General features: G+C 42.7%; 1 protein-coding gene across 5 annotated transcripts in view; it reads right to left on the bottom strand.

Moving 5' to 3' along the window:
* CHST3 (carbohydrate sulfotransferase 3) overlaps positions 1-12,243 on the bottom strand; it is a 57,806-nt gene that overhangs the window by 14,624 nt on the left and 30,939 nt on the right. Inside the window, exon 1 of one of the 5 annotated variants that reach the window (XM_001362361.4) lies at positions 6,232-7,101. The exons of the other annotated variants lie outside the window; for them this stretch is intronic. The gene's annotated coding sequence lies outside the window, so the exon portion shown is untranslated. Of the gene's footprint in view, positions 1-6,231; positions 7,102-12,243 lie in introns of those variants that run through there. 5 annotated transcript variants of the gene reach the window in all.

Genomic DNA, 12,243 nt, shown 5'->3' with positions numbered 1-12,243 from the left:
TGGGATGGATCATGAGGAGCAAGTGATACAGGGTGGGGGGCTTGTAATACATCTTGGGACTTTCCACTGAAGCTTATGACACCTGGGTGGAGGTGCCCTTCAAGGTAGACTGACAAATTAAAGTTTAACACAAGAGGAAAGACTCTTATTGGAGAAAAGAACCTACTCAACTCTAACCTCTGCCTAGTTACTTGTGATTATTGCCTGTGAATAATAAGGAACCAATCACCATCTCTATAGAATCACATTAAACTGAATAAAACTGATTAGAACTAATCATGGGGGGGGGGGAATGATTGATTTAAGAATAAAATAAGGTAAAGGTCAAATGATTTCTCACATTAGCAACCTTGGAGAGAGAAATTTTGGCTGAATAGTAATGTTGGATATTATTCACAGAGAGTTAAGAGGGTGGGAGGGATTGACGATAGCAGTGATGGCAAACCTTTTAGAGACTGAGTGCCCAAACTGCACCCTCAAGCCACATGTGAACCACTCCTTCACCCCAGACAGGGGAGGGAAAAAGCACTCCCATTGGGCTGCTGGGCAGAGGGGCGGATGATATGAAAAAATGTCCTCAGGTACGAGGAAAGGGGGAAAGGAACTGCCCCCTCTGGCATGCATGCCCTAGGCTTGCCAACACAAGACTAGAGGCACTTGCCATCTCCCAAAGCTGCCCATTCCACTCTCAGTTAATACTATTTGTTTCAAAAGTGTTTCCTTATTCTTGATCAATGACACAGGTAAAATCCAGTGGAATTGCACAACGGCTATAAGGGGGGGGGGAGGTGAGGGGGAGGAGGGGAGGAAAGGAATATAAATCATGTAACCATGGAAAAATATTCTAAATTAATTAATTAAAATTTTTCAATTAAAAAAAGTGTTTCCTTATCTAGCTTACATTGAATCATAGGATCATGGATTTTGAGCTGAAAGGACTCTTCAGAGATCACCTAGTTTATCCCTTTCCTTTTAGAGATGAAGGAACTAAGGCCCAGCTAATTTTCATTTGCCCAAGGAAAAAGACATCAGAGACAGTTTTGAACCCAGGTCCTCTGACTCCAGAGCCATTCACTTTCTGCATTTAACTCTGTGTAACTTTTACTTTGACCAATGATCTCGCTGTTCTGTGCCTCGTCATTTGTGTGTAAAATGGTGGTGGAGAGGGAGGAATCTTGGCAGAGTAGATAGATAACACCTTGGAGTGAGTGCACATATTGTCTGTGGGACTCTGGGCAGATCTCTCAGTGGAGCTGGGCAACTCCCCAAACTTTATACGTATTGGCAAAAGCCATTTTTCCTCATTAGCTATACTCTACTCGGATGAAATTGCAGAGAAAGAGAGAGGAGAGAAGGGAGGGAGAGGGAGAGATTGGAAACACCTGAACTTCAAGACAAGCAAGAACAACCAAAGGGGTTGTGAGGAGTCAGGGAATGGAATTCAAACCCTCCCTCCCTCCTCAGGAGACGGCAAAAGGCAAGAGAAGGAATGAAGCCTTCTGGGGTTTGAATGGCTTACTGTTTTTCTGGAATGCACAAGAGTCTTTGTCCTTTCCAAAGAAATATCATTGGCTTTTTGCCTACAGAGTGAGGAGAACCCTGTGGGAATGTAAGTTTTCCAAGTGTTAAAAAACTGCAAGAAAATATATGCACAGGAAGGCTGTGGCTTTTCCAGATCTCACTCCAGGTGGTTGCTGGCGCAGCTTCTGGGCTGCAGGTAAGGGATGAGGAAGTGATGCTAAGCGTGGAGACTGGGATTGATGGGTTAGTGCCCCAATTTTCAGAAGCTTAGGTCTGTGGTAGATGAGAGGGAACGGAAGGCTACCATCTTCCCCTCGAGATTTGTCCTCTGATGGACACCACCATGAAGCGAAGACATCACCCAACCGCCGCCCCATCTGTCTCCGGATCTTCTAAGATCAAGTTTGAGTTTCCAATATCAAGTAAACAACACTGCCTGGAATCTCTGGGGGTCCTGGAGAACAGCACCAGGCTCCTCTGAAGGGCATGATTAGCGTGATCAACATTGATTGGACAACACCAGCATGAGCCATGCCTTACCCAAAGGAGGCAAGACCATGACTCTTACATGGGGGCTCATAGCCGAAATGAAAGAAGTCCTAAATTCAGCCTGAGAGCAGACACTGCTTGCCAGAAAACACTCATACGCTGTTGGTGGGACTGTGAATTATGCAACTAGAAAATGTGTGAGAAAAACTAACTAATCTGCCCTTTGACAAAGAGGTCCCAGATCTGTATGGAAGTCAAAGGCACACAGAAAGGAACATAGAGTACATAGAGTGCTAGACTTGGAGTCAGAGACTAACTAGCAGAGTGACCCTGGGCAAGTCACTTAACTTTTGCTTGGCTCAGTTTCCTCATCTGTAACATGATGATAATAATAGTTCCTACATCCAGGATCATTATAAAGATTCAATGAATGCATATAAAGGTTTTACAAACCTTAAACCGCTATATAAATGCTAATTGTTATTATTATTCTATACCTTGCATTAACATATTTATGAAAATGTTGTATATTCTCCCCCAATAGAATATAAACTCCTCCAGGGCAAGGGATGTCTCACTTTTGTCTTTATTCCCATCACCTGGCACAGTGCCTGGTACCTGGTAGGAGCCTGAAGTGAATATTTATAGATTTATTAGTGGTTTGACTGCCAATTGCCACCTCTTGGAGCTAGATGGTGTGGCCGTCTCCACCAGGCATTCCCTCCTCTCCTAGATGGACTTGACCCATTCTATGCAACAACTCTAAAAGGCATTATTCCCATTTAACAGATGAATTAACAGAGTCGCAGGGCAATTAGCTTGCACATGGTCACACAACTACCTTTAAGGTCCCTGCTAGCTCTACTCTTGCGAGTTTAAGGGGAGATTTGAACCCAGGTCTGTCCTGTGTTTTTCCAACCATACAACCCAGTTCAAGCATTCCTGGGGTCACCCTTGGATGAAGGCATCCTGCTTCCCCCACAGCTGCACTGCATGAGGACCATCTATCAGTCTGCCCATCTACAAACCATCTTGGGAAAGCACAGAGACAGCTGTAGTTTTATTGGGTTTTTTTCCTGAGGACACTGTCCAAATTCCTCTCCCCAAAATCTGTCCTGCCCCCCAAAAAAACAGCATTCAGAATCACCTGGCAGGAAGTCTATAGATGGTTTCCACTCTGCCATCCACACAGCACCAGTGACACCAGTGATAGCAGGCTCCTGGGGACCGTTCTGACACTTCTGGGGGAGAGAGCTCCCAAATACCACTGGAGACCTTCTATTGGCCAGCTCACAGGAAGCAGAATTCAGGAGGGCAGCCCCTGGGAGCCCAAGTATGAACAGAAGAGGTCTGGGAGGGAAGTGAGAATTCCTTCTTTCCCAGCAGGATAGGATCTTTGGCGTGGAAAACACATTAGCTTTTTCATTTAGTTTTTAGTACAGCGGGAAAATGCTCAAAGACTGGGAAGTCGGAGACCTGCATCCTAGCCCCAGTCCTGCCATTTACAATGGTGTGACCTTGGGCAAGTTACCTCTGTGACCTCAGTTTTCTCATCTGTAAAATGGGTGTTGTACTAGATGACCTTCGAGGTCCCGTTTAGTCAAAAACTCTGAAAGAAAGCATTTGGAGACAGACCTGCACCACCCCTTCCTTGCCCCACCTCTTCCCCTCCAGAAACTGCCCAGCGATGGTTTGGGAGTTTTCTGCTGCTTTCCAGAGAGGGAGGAAGAGGAGTAACAGCTGGCTAGATTTTCTCGCCTCAGTGATATTTCACAGGATCATGGGCCTTCGAGCTGGAAGGAATGGGAACAGTCATCCCGTCCAATCCCATCATTTTATAGATACAGAAAGTGTTGGCTGACAACAGGGAATAATTATTTCCCCATCAGAAATTATGAGAGGAATGATCTCAGACAAACTTGGGAGGACTTGTACGAATGGCAGAACGGGGCGTCAACAGGACGAGCAGAGTCATTTCTGCAGGGACTACAGCCAGGAAGAGAAATGCGGGGAAAGACTTCAGAAGGCTGGTCCACCCAACGATTGACTACAACTTCAGAACGGGGGCAATCAACGTGCTCCCTGCCTTTCCACTCCGGGATGCTGGCCGAGAGGTACAGGATGAGACTTGCATCTCTGGCAGCAGCCAATGGGTGGATTTCTCTTGCACGACTACACTTATTTGTTATAAGCAGGGGGTTGGGAGGGCAGAATGGCATTGTTCCTTTCAGGGGAATAACTGGGATAAATTAAGGTGTCGTACTAGTAGTATTAGAGAAAAGACTAACTAGTGGAACATTTAAAAAGAAACCGAAGATGGACAGCTCGAGGCAGGCCAGGAGTCAGAAGGACCTGGGGTCCAATCTGGCCTCAGACACCCCAAAGCTATGTGACCCTTCAGAAAGTCACTTTACCCCAACTACCTCGTCACTGCCACTCCTCTTCCTTAAAATCAATACTTAGTAAGACAGAAAATAAGGCTTTAAAAATAAAATGAAATAAAGAGAAAAGAGCAGAAAGAAGCTCAAACGGAGACAAAGACAAGCAGAGCAATTGAAGCCACCATGCTAAATCTGAATTAAACCAAGAAATCTATCAAACAGTCCAGAGTGGGAAAAAACCCAAACTTTGTCTGTCAGAAGTTCATCGTTTCAGATAGAATCTCCTTCTTTTGTTTTTCTTTGTATTTGGGAATTCAGGTGTATTTATGAAGTACACATTAAAAAAGTAAATAGAGGGGGCAGCTCGGTAGCTCAGTGGATTGAGAGCCAGGTCCAGAGATGGGAGGTCCTGGGTTCAAATCTGGCCTCAGACACTTCCCAGCTGTGTGACCCTGGGCAAGTCACTTGACCCCCATTGCCTAGCCCTTACCACTCTTCTGCCTTGGAGCCAATACACAGTATTGACTCCAAGATGGAAGGTATGGGTTTAAAAAAAAGAGTAAATAGATATATCTACATATTTATCTTCATATTTTATGAGTGTATATACATATATACAGAAAAAGAGAGAGATGGAGATAGGCTGAGAGCAGCTAGAAAGAGACACAGAGAGAGAGAGAAACAGGGAGAGACACAGAGAGAGAGAGAGAGAGAGAGAGAGAGAGAGAGAGAGAGAGAGAGAGAGAGAGAGAGAGAGAGAGAGAGAAAGGGAGGGAGGGAGAAGAAGAGAGAGAGGGAAGGAGGGGGAGAGAGAGAGAGGGAGAGACAGAGAGACAGAGAGAGAAGGGGAGGGAGGGAGAAGAAGAGAGAGAGGGAAGGAGGGGGAGAGAGAGAGAGGGAGAGAGAGAGAGACAGAGAAGGGGAGGGAGGGAGAAGAAGAGAGAGAGGGAAGGAGGGGGAGAGAGAGAGAGGGAGAGAGAGAGAGACAGAGAGAGAAGGGGAGGGAGGGAGAAGAAGAGAGAGAGGGAAGGAGGGGGAGAGAGAGAGATTCTGATTTGGAAATGATGAGTTTGAGAGCCAATGAAAAGAGCATCCAGGGAGAGATGTTCAGCAATCACAGATATAATCTATATAAACCTGCTTATCATCTCAGAGAGGGGGCAAGGGAGAGGGGAAGAAAGAGAATTTGGAATTCAAAATGTGCAAAAATGAATGTTTTAAATTGTTTCTATGTATAATTAGGAAAATAAAATATTACTAAAAAGTATATAAAAGATATAAAATACATATATATTTCTATATAAATAAATATATAAATATAATTACTTATTATGAATATTATGTCATAAATTATATACAAACAAATATATAAATATAAAAAGATATATCCAGCATGCAGTTGGCAAGTCAAGCAAGCTGGCTAGGTGGCCCTGGGAGTCATCTACATCGAGGTAATCATTGATCCCATAGGAGGTGATGGATCCCTGGGAGAGATTATAAAGAAGAAGATGGCTTAGAATAGAGCACTGGGGAGTACTCACAGTGAAGGAGCATGGTGTGCATGACGATAGGAGGAGGAAAAATGAGCTAGCTGCACTACAGGTGCCAAAGGAGGACAGAAGATCTGGGGAGTGAGAGCTATAAATGCAATTTACTACCCTGTGGCTGTTTTACCTCTAATTGTAGTATCATGCTTCCTTTACTACAGGGTAATCATTTGTTTTTTCAATAAAAATTGCCCTTCTTTTTTACAATTTGACCCAGTGCTGTGATGCAGTGGAAAATGTTCTGGCTCTTAAATCAGAAGGCCAAGGAATCAAATATTGTCTCTGATACTTACCTGTGTGACCTTGGCCAAGTCACTGAACCTCCATGGACCTCAGTTTCTTCCTTTGTAAAAAATGAAATGGTTGGATTGGATGTCTTCTAAAGTCCCTCTTAATTCTGGATCTATGATCCCATGAGAAGCAGTTTCTAAGAGTAAGGTCAGCAACAAGATGCATCTAACCCTGCCCTTATTTGTGGCTCATATAACAGACTTCAACGATTCTTCTTGCCCTCATGGCTGCTTTGATAGAAGGAAGGATTTCTTGTAGATGTTGTTTTGCCTAAGAAGGAAGGCAAAAGCTAGAGAGGATTTCCCTAGAGAAATGGTGCATTCCTCTTCTTGTGACACTCTGGGAAACAGGAACAAATTGTTCTGGGGTTTATGGTATCATATGTGACCTATTGGCAAGTAAGGGGATGGTTCCCAACAAAAATTATGTGACTCAGTCCGTCTGCTGTGGATATTTGATCATTAGCTGTACAGCAAATGGCAATTAGCAAGAGTCTCTTTTTCTGTTACATCCAGCCCATCAAGGGATTTCTTTACATTCATCCTGATATGTAGACCTGACAAGCTGAGGCTGGATACATAAGGGGCAAGAATACAAGACTAGGAGTAAGGAAGTCCTAGATTCTAGTTCTTAGTTAGGCAAGCCACATAGTCTTCCTGGGCACTATTTATAAAATTAGGGATTTGGACTAGATCCATCCATCCATCCAATAATGGTGCTTATTCAGGACTGACTACAGACAAGGACCTATTCCACTGACATAAAAGTAAAACACATGGGCAGCTAGGTGGTTCAGTGGGTAGAGTGCCCAGCCTGGAGACAAGAGGTCCTGGGTTCAAATCTGACATCAGACACATCCTAGCTGTGTGACCCTGGGCAAGTCACTTAACCCTGTTTGTCTAGCCCTTATTATTCTTCTGCCATGAAGCCAATACTTAGTATTGATTCTGAGATGAAAGGTAAGGGTTAAAAAAAAAGAGGTATCTGCCCTATAGTAACCTACAGTCTGACAGTAGAAATGAGGTCCAAGTATACAAATAATTGCAATACAGGTAGGATGTGAAAGTGCAGTGGGAACTCAGAGGAGAAACAGAATACTTTGTGAGAAGGTCACGATTGGGGAAGGCTCCACTAAAGAATGGACACTAATAAACTAAACTATCTAGAGGAAATCAATCACATTGATGAAAGACCTCAATATCATATCATAGGAGGGTCAAGCCAAATGGTTGACAAGAATTTATAAGTGCCTACTGGGTTAGCTAGGTAGGATAATGGATAGAGCAGCAGGCTTGGAATCAGGAGGACCTCAGGTCAAATCTGACTTCGGCGGCTTTGTTGCTGGATGACCCTGGGCAAGTTCCTTAACTTCTTCTACTTTTCTGCCTTCTTAGAATTGCTACTAGGACAGAAGGCAAGGGCTTAAAAATAAAGCACCTACTGTGTGCTTGCATTATGATGACAGAACTGGATGTTTAACCTAGTAAAGAGAAAAATTGGGAAGGGGCAAGGAAGAGATATGATAGTTTTCTACATGGATTTGAAGGACTGTCTTATGGACGATGGATTAGATTTGTTCTATTTTGGCCCCAGAGGGCAGAACAAGGAACTGTGGGTAGAAGGTATGAGTATAAGGTATTTAGGCATAAGAGTATTTAGGTGTTAAGTATAAGAGATTTGGGATCAGTGTCAGGAAAACCTTTCTAACAATTAGTCATCCCAAAGTGGAATAGATTGCCCCAGGAGGATGCTGATTTCCCTTTCCTGGGGATGCTTTAAACAAAAACTGAACAATTACTTGTCAGATATGTTGCTCAAACGTGAGTGGGACTGAGGGGCACTGAGGTCCCTTATAACACTGAGGAAGCTGCTGTTGATCAGTTGTTTTAGTCGTGTCCGATTCTTCATGATCCCTTTTGGGGTTTTCTTGGCAAAGATACTGGAGTGGTTTGCCATTTCCTTCTCCAACTCATCTTTCAGATGAAGAAACTGAGGCAAACAGGGTTAAGTGACTTGCCCAGAGTCATTAAGTGTATGAAGATGGTGGTGATGTGAGAAGGGGGAGCAGATGCTGAGATACTGCTTAGTTGGAAATGACTGCAACTTTTTGAATATGTCTGGGGAGTGGGAGGATAGGAGAAAGGGAGGAGTCAAAGATGGCTGGGTTAGAGAGGGAAGGGAGATGTCTGTTGGCAAAAAGAGAAGAGTTTAGGAGGAGGGACAGGAAAAATGATTGATTTGATTTTGTACACATTGAGTGGGAAGTAACAAATTGGTCAGGATTCCGCTCAAGCACTGCCTTCTGTATGACATTTTTCCTGACCATCTCCAAGCATCCTCCATCCATGCTCTCCTTCCAAACTACTACAAGTCGTAACCAAGAACTTTGAATATATTATGTATATATTTATGTATGTTCTTACTGTCTCCCTTGTCAGAATGTAAATCTTCGATGAGTAGAGATTGTTTCATTCTTTGTACTTATACACCCACCCAACTTTAACAGTGTCTGGCATATACGAGGTGCTTAATAAATGCTTATCGATGTACTGATCCAGGTGGATATATACAGATGAGAATTGGAAATATAGAACTAGAGAGAGGTAAGGGCTAGAGACACAAATTGAGAACTGTCTTTTCTGAACAAATCTGCACAAGGTGATCTTTGAAGGCCGGGGAGGGATGGAGATCTGAGAAGCAACAAAATGTAGAGAGAAGAGAGAATACCACCTACCCTGTAAAAGAAGGAAGAGATGTCAGTAAAGGAGAAAAAAGGAGGAGGACCATGGGAGCGTGCCCAAAAGTCAAGAGTTCTGAACCTGAAGGTCCATGGACAGAATTCAGGAGATCTGTGAACCTGGCTGGGGAAAAAAGATGACATCTTTATTTTCACTAACCTTTGGGTTCCTTTGTAAATCTCTGCATGCTATATACTTAATCATTATTCTGAGACTTCAGCAGGCTGCCAAAGGGGTTCGTGGCCCCCAAAAGGTAAGAACCCTTGTCCCAGATGATCTCTGGGGTGCCTACTAGTTTTAAAATTCTGTAAGAAGATTTAGCAAACTGGGTAGGGTAGAGGGGAGTTTCTCTTCTGTCTGTCTGAGCTGCCTGCCCACTCCAAATGCCTTTCCCGCTTTCTCCAATGGCTGGTTCTATTTTTGAAACTCATTTCAGAATCCCCTTCTCCTCCCCTATGACAAAAATAAACACTTCCAGTGTTGCTTTGAAAGGAAAAAAAAAGACAGAAAACAAAAGGCACAGTCCACACAATCTACAACTCAAACTTGTTGGACCTTCTGCTCTGCCGGAGGGCAAACAACATTGACATCTGTCTAAATGGCTTTGCTCCCCAAACCTCAATGGGAGGAAGACTGAGGAAGATTAAAAGGTGCAAAGGAAAACTGAAGGCCCTGGAAGTGGGATGGAGAGCCACAAATGCCATGGGCCATAGGAGTCACATGATCTGTGGCACATGTGGCTGGAATGGGAACAGAAACACGATAAGGGACCCAAGGCAGAACTAAAGGGAAAGGGAATCTGAAATCTTTCTGGCTTCTTCCTATATGGAATGGGGAAAATAATAATTCTCACATGGTTCCTGGATTGCTTTAAGAACCAAGTGACATGCTCAAATAAGCACTTGGAAAACAATGCACAATAATTATTGTTGTTGCTGTCCACAAGCTCATTCAATTGAGCAAGAATCGGAAGGGAAGATCTTAGAGGTCAAATGAGTCCAACCTCTTCCAAAAGGAATGAGATGAAAAAACTGAGAAGAAAAATGCCTTGATGAAAATCACATAGATCTAAAAGAGGAAGGGACTTTAGGGGACACTCGATCCAACCTTTTCATTTTATAGATGAGGAAACTGAGACCCAGATAGGAAAAATGTCTCAATGAAAGTCACATAGATCTAGAAGGAAAAGGGCCTTTAAAGGTCACTCAAACCAATCCTTTCATTTTGCAGATGAGGAAACTGAGGCTCAGAGAAAAGTGACTGATCCAGTGTCTTAGATGGGATTTGAATCCAGGACCTTTGGCTCCATATCTATGCTCATATTTTTTATTCCTTCCTTCCCTTTCTCCCTTTCCCTCACTTCTCTCCTTTCTTCTTTCTTCTTCCCTTTCTCCTTTCTTTTTTTTTCCAAAGGCTATAAAGCATTTAATATGCTGAGAATATCCCATAGAGGGAGTGAAAAGCATAATTATAAATCTCTCTTTCCTATCCGATACTTCAGTCTCTTAGTAAAGGGGGAAATTTAGAAAGGAAAGGGGCTTCTCTCTTCTTCTCTCTTCTTCACCACTCTATTCAGATGCTCCTCCATACTCCGCCAATGATGTCTCTTGTGGCATCTCTTTGACCCATAGATTCTATTTATCTTCCTGAATTTAGCAATACTATTGGCTTTCATGGTATTCTTGCATGCAATTGCTTCTGGTACACTTCTCTCTTCTGGCTTTCTTCTTACCTGGCTGACCACTCCTTCTTAGTCTCCTTTGCTGGATTTGATATTCTTCTCCCACCCACTAAGTAAAGGCATGCCTCCAGAATCTCCTCTTTTCCTTCTCTGGTGATGCCATCAGCTCCCATGGTTTCAATTATTCCTTCTACACATGATTCCAAAACCCATCAATCTACCCCCACTGGATTCCTTAGACTCTAGTCCTACATTACTAATTCATTGCCCTTTAGATGTTGGCAGTTGTGAAGTCCTGCCAACACCTCAATTTCAGCATGTCCTAAACCGAACACATTAGCTTTCTCTATAAACTTGGTCCTTCTTACAACTTTTCTACTTTTATTGATGAAACCAACATCTTCTCTATTATCAGGGCTAAGGAAAGAAGGAAGAAGAAAGAAAGAGAGAGAAGAAGGGAGGGGGAAGAGAAGGAGGGGGAAAGGAGTCAGTAAGAAAGGGGAGGGGGAAAAGAAAGAGAAAGAAAGAAAGGAAGAAAGAGAAAGAAAGAAAGAAAGAAAGAAAGAAAGAAAGAAAGAAAGAAAGAAAGAAAGAAAGAAAGAAAGAAAGAAAGAAAGAAAGAAAGAAAGAAAGAAAGAAAGAAAGAAAGAAAGAAAGAAAGAAAGAAAGAAAGAAAGAGAAAGAAAGAAAGGAAGGAAGGAAAGAAAGAAAGAAAGAAAGAAAGAAAGAAAGAAAGAAAGAAAGAAAGAAAGAAAGAAAGAAAGAAAGAAAGAAAGAAAGAAAGAAAGAAAGTCAGTAGAAGGAAGCAAGGAAGAGAAGAAGAAAGAAGAGAAAGAAGGAAAAGGAAAAAAGAAAGTCATGTTTAGCAGAACTTTAGATAGACCTGAAATGGTAACCAGATCAAAAGCACTTTTTATGTTATCTTGCTAATGTACTCATTTTAAATCTGTTAAGTATTTCAAATAACCTTTTAGTTCTTAGATGAGTAATGAAAAGGGAGGCAGGGAATACACCTACCTTGCAATCTTGAAGAGAGAAAAATGTTTTGTCAACCTTTAAGTGCTATAAAAAGATGAGTTTTGATCATCATTATCATTATTCACTCTAATTTCTAGACTTGCTTGGTGCACTTCCAGAGAAAATGGCAAACTTGTAGGATGGAGACTTTAATAGAAATGAAAAAGGATCAGATAAAAAGGGTTTAGTGCTTAATCTGGATGATGATTTGATTGTTTTGCTAATGATTATTAAGTTTAAAACAAAAAAATCTTTAAAAAAACTGGATTTCCTAATTGGATGATGTCCCAGAAGGATTCTTGGCCCTTCGATCCAACACGTGGCCACTCGGCACCCAGCTCTCCAGCCAGGACTAAGCCCTTTGAATGATAAAAACAAGGGACAAAAGTGCCAAAGCTCCCTCTCTATCTGGGTGACCAGGCTTGCTCGTGTGTCTGACACATGACCGGGGCCACCTCTCTCACAGCAGGGCTAGGGATAGGCTTGCCTGCCCTTCTGCACTGCAAAGACCAAAAGACCGTGGCTTTTTAACAGTTAGTGTGAGTGTGTCACAGGACCCTGAGAGAGGAAGAGGAGGT

This window comes from Monodelphis domestica, chromosome 1, assembly GCF_027887165.1.
Source record: "Monodelphis domestica isolate mMonDom1 chromosome 1, mMonDom1.pri, whole genome shotgun sequence".
Taxonomy (NCBI): Eukaryota; Metazoa; Chordata; class Mammalia; order Didelphimorphia; family Didelphidae; genus Monodelphis; species Monodelphis domestica.
Note: the sequence above shows the minus strand (reverse complement) of the source record. Positions and strands in the feature narration are given on the sequence as shown.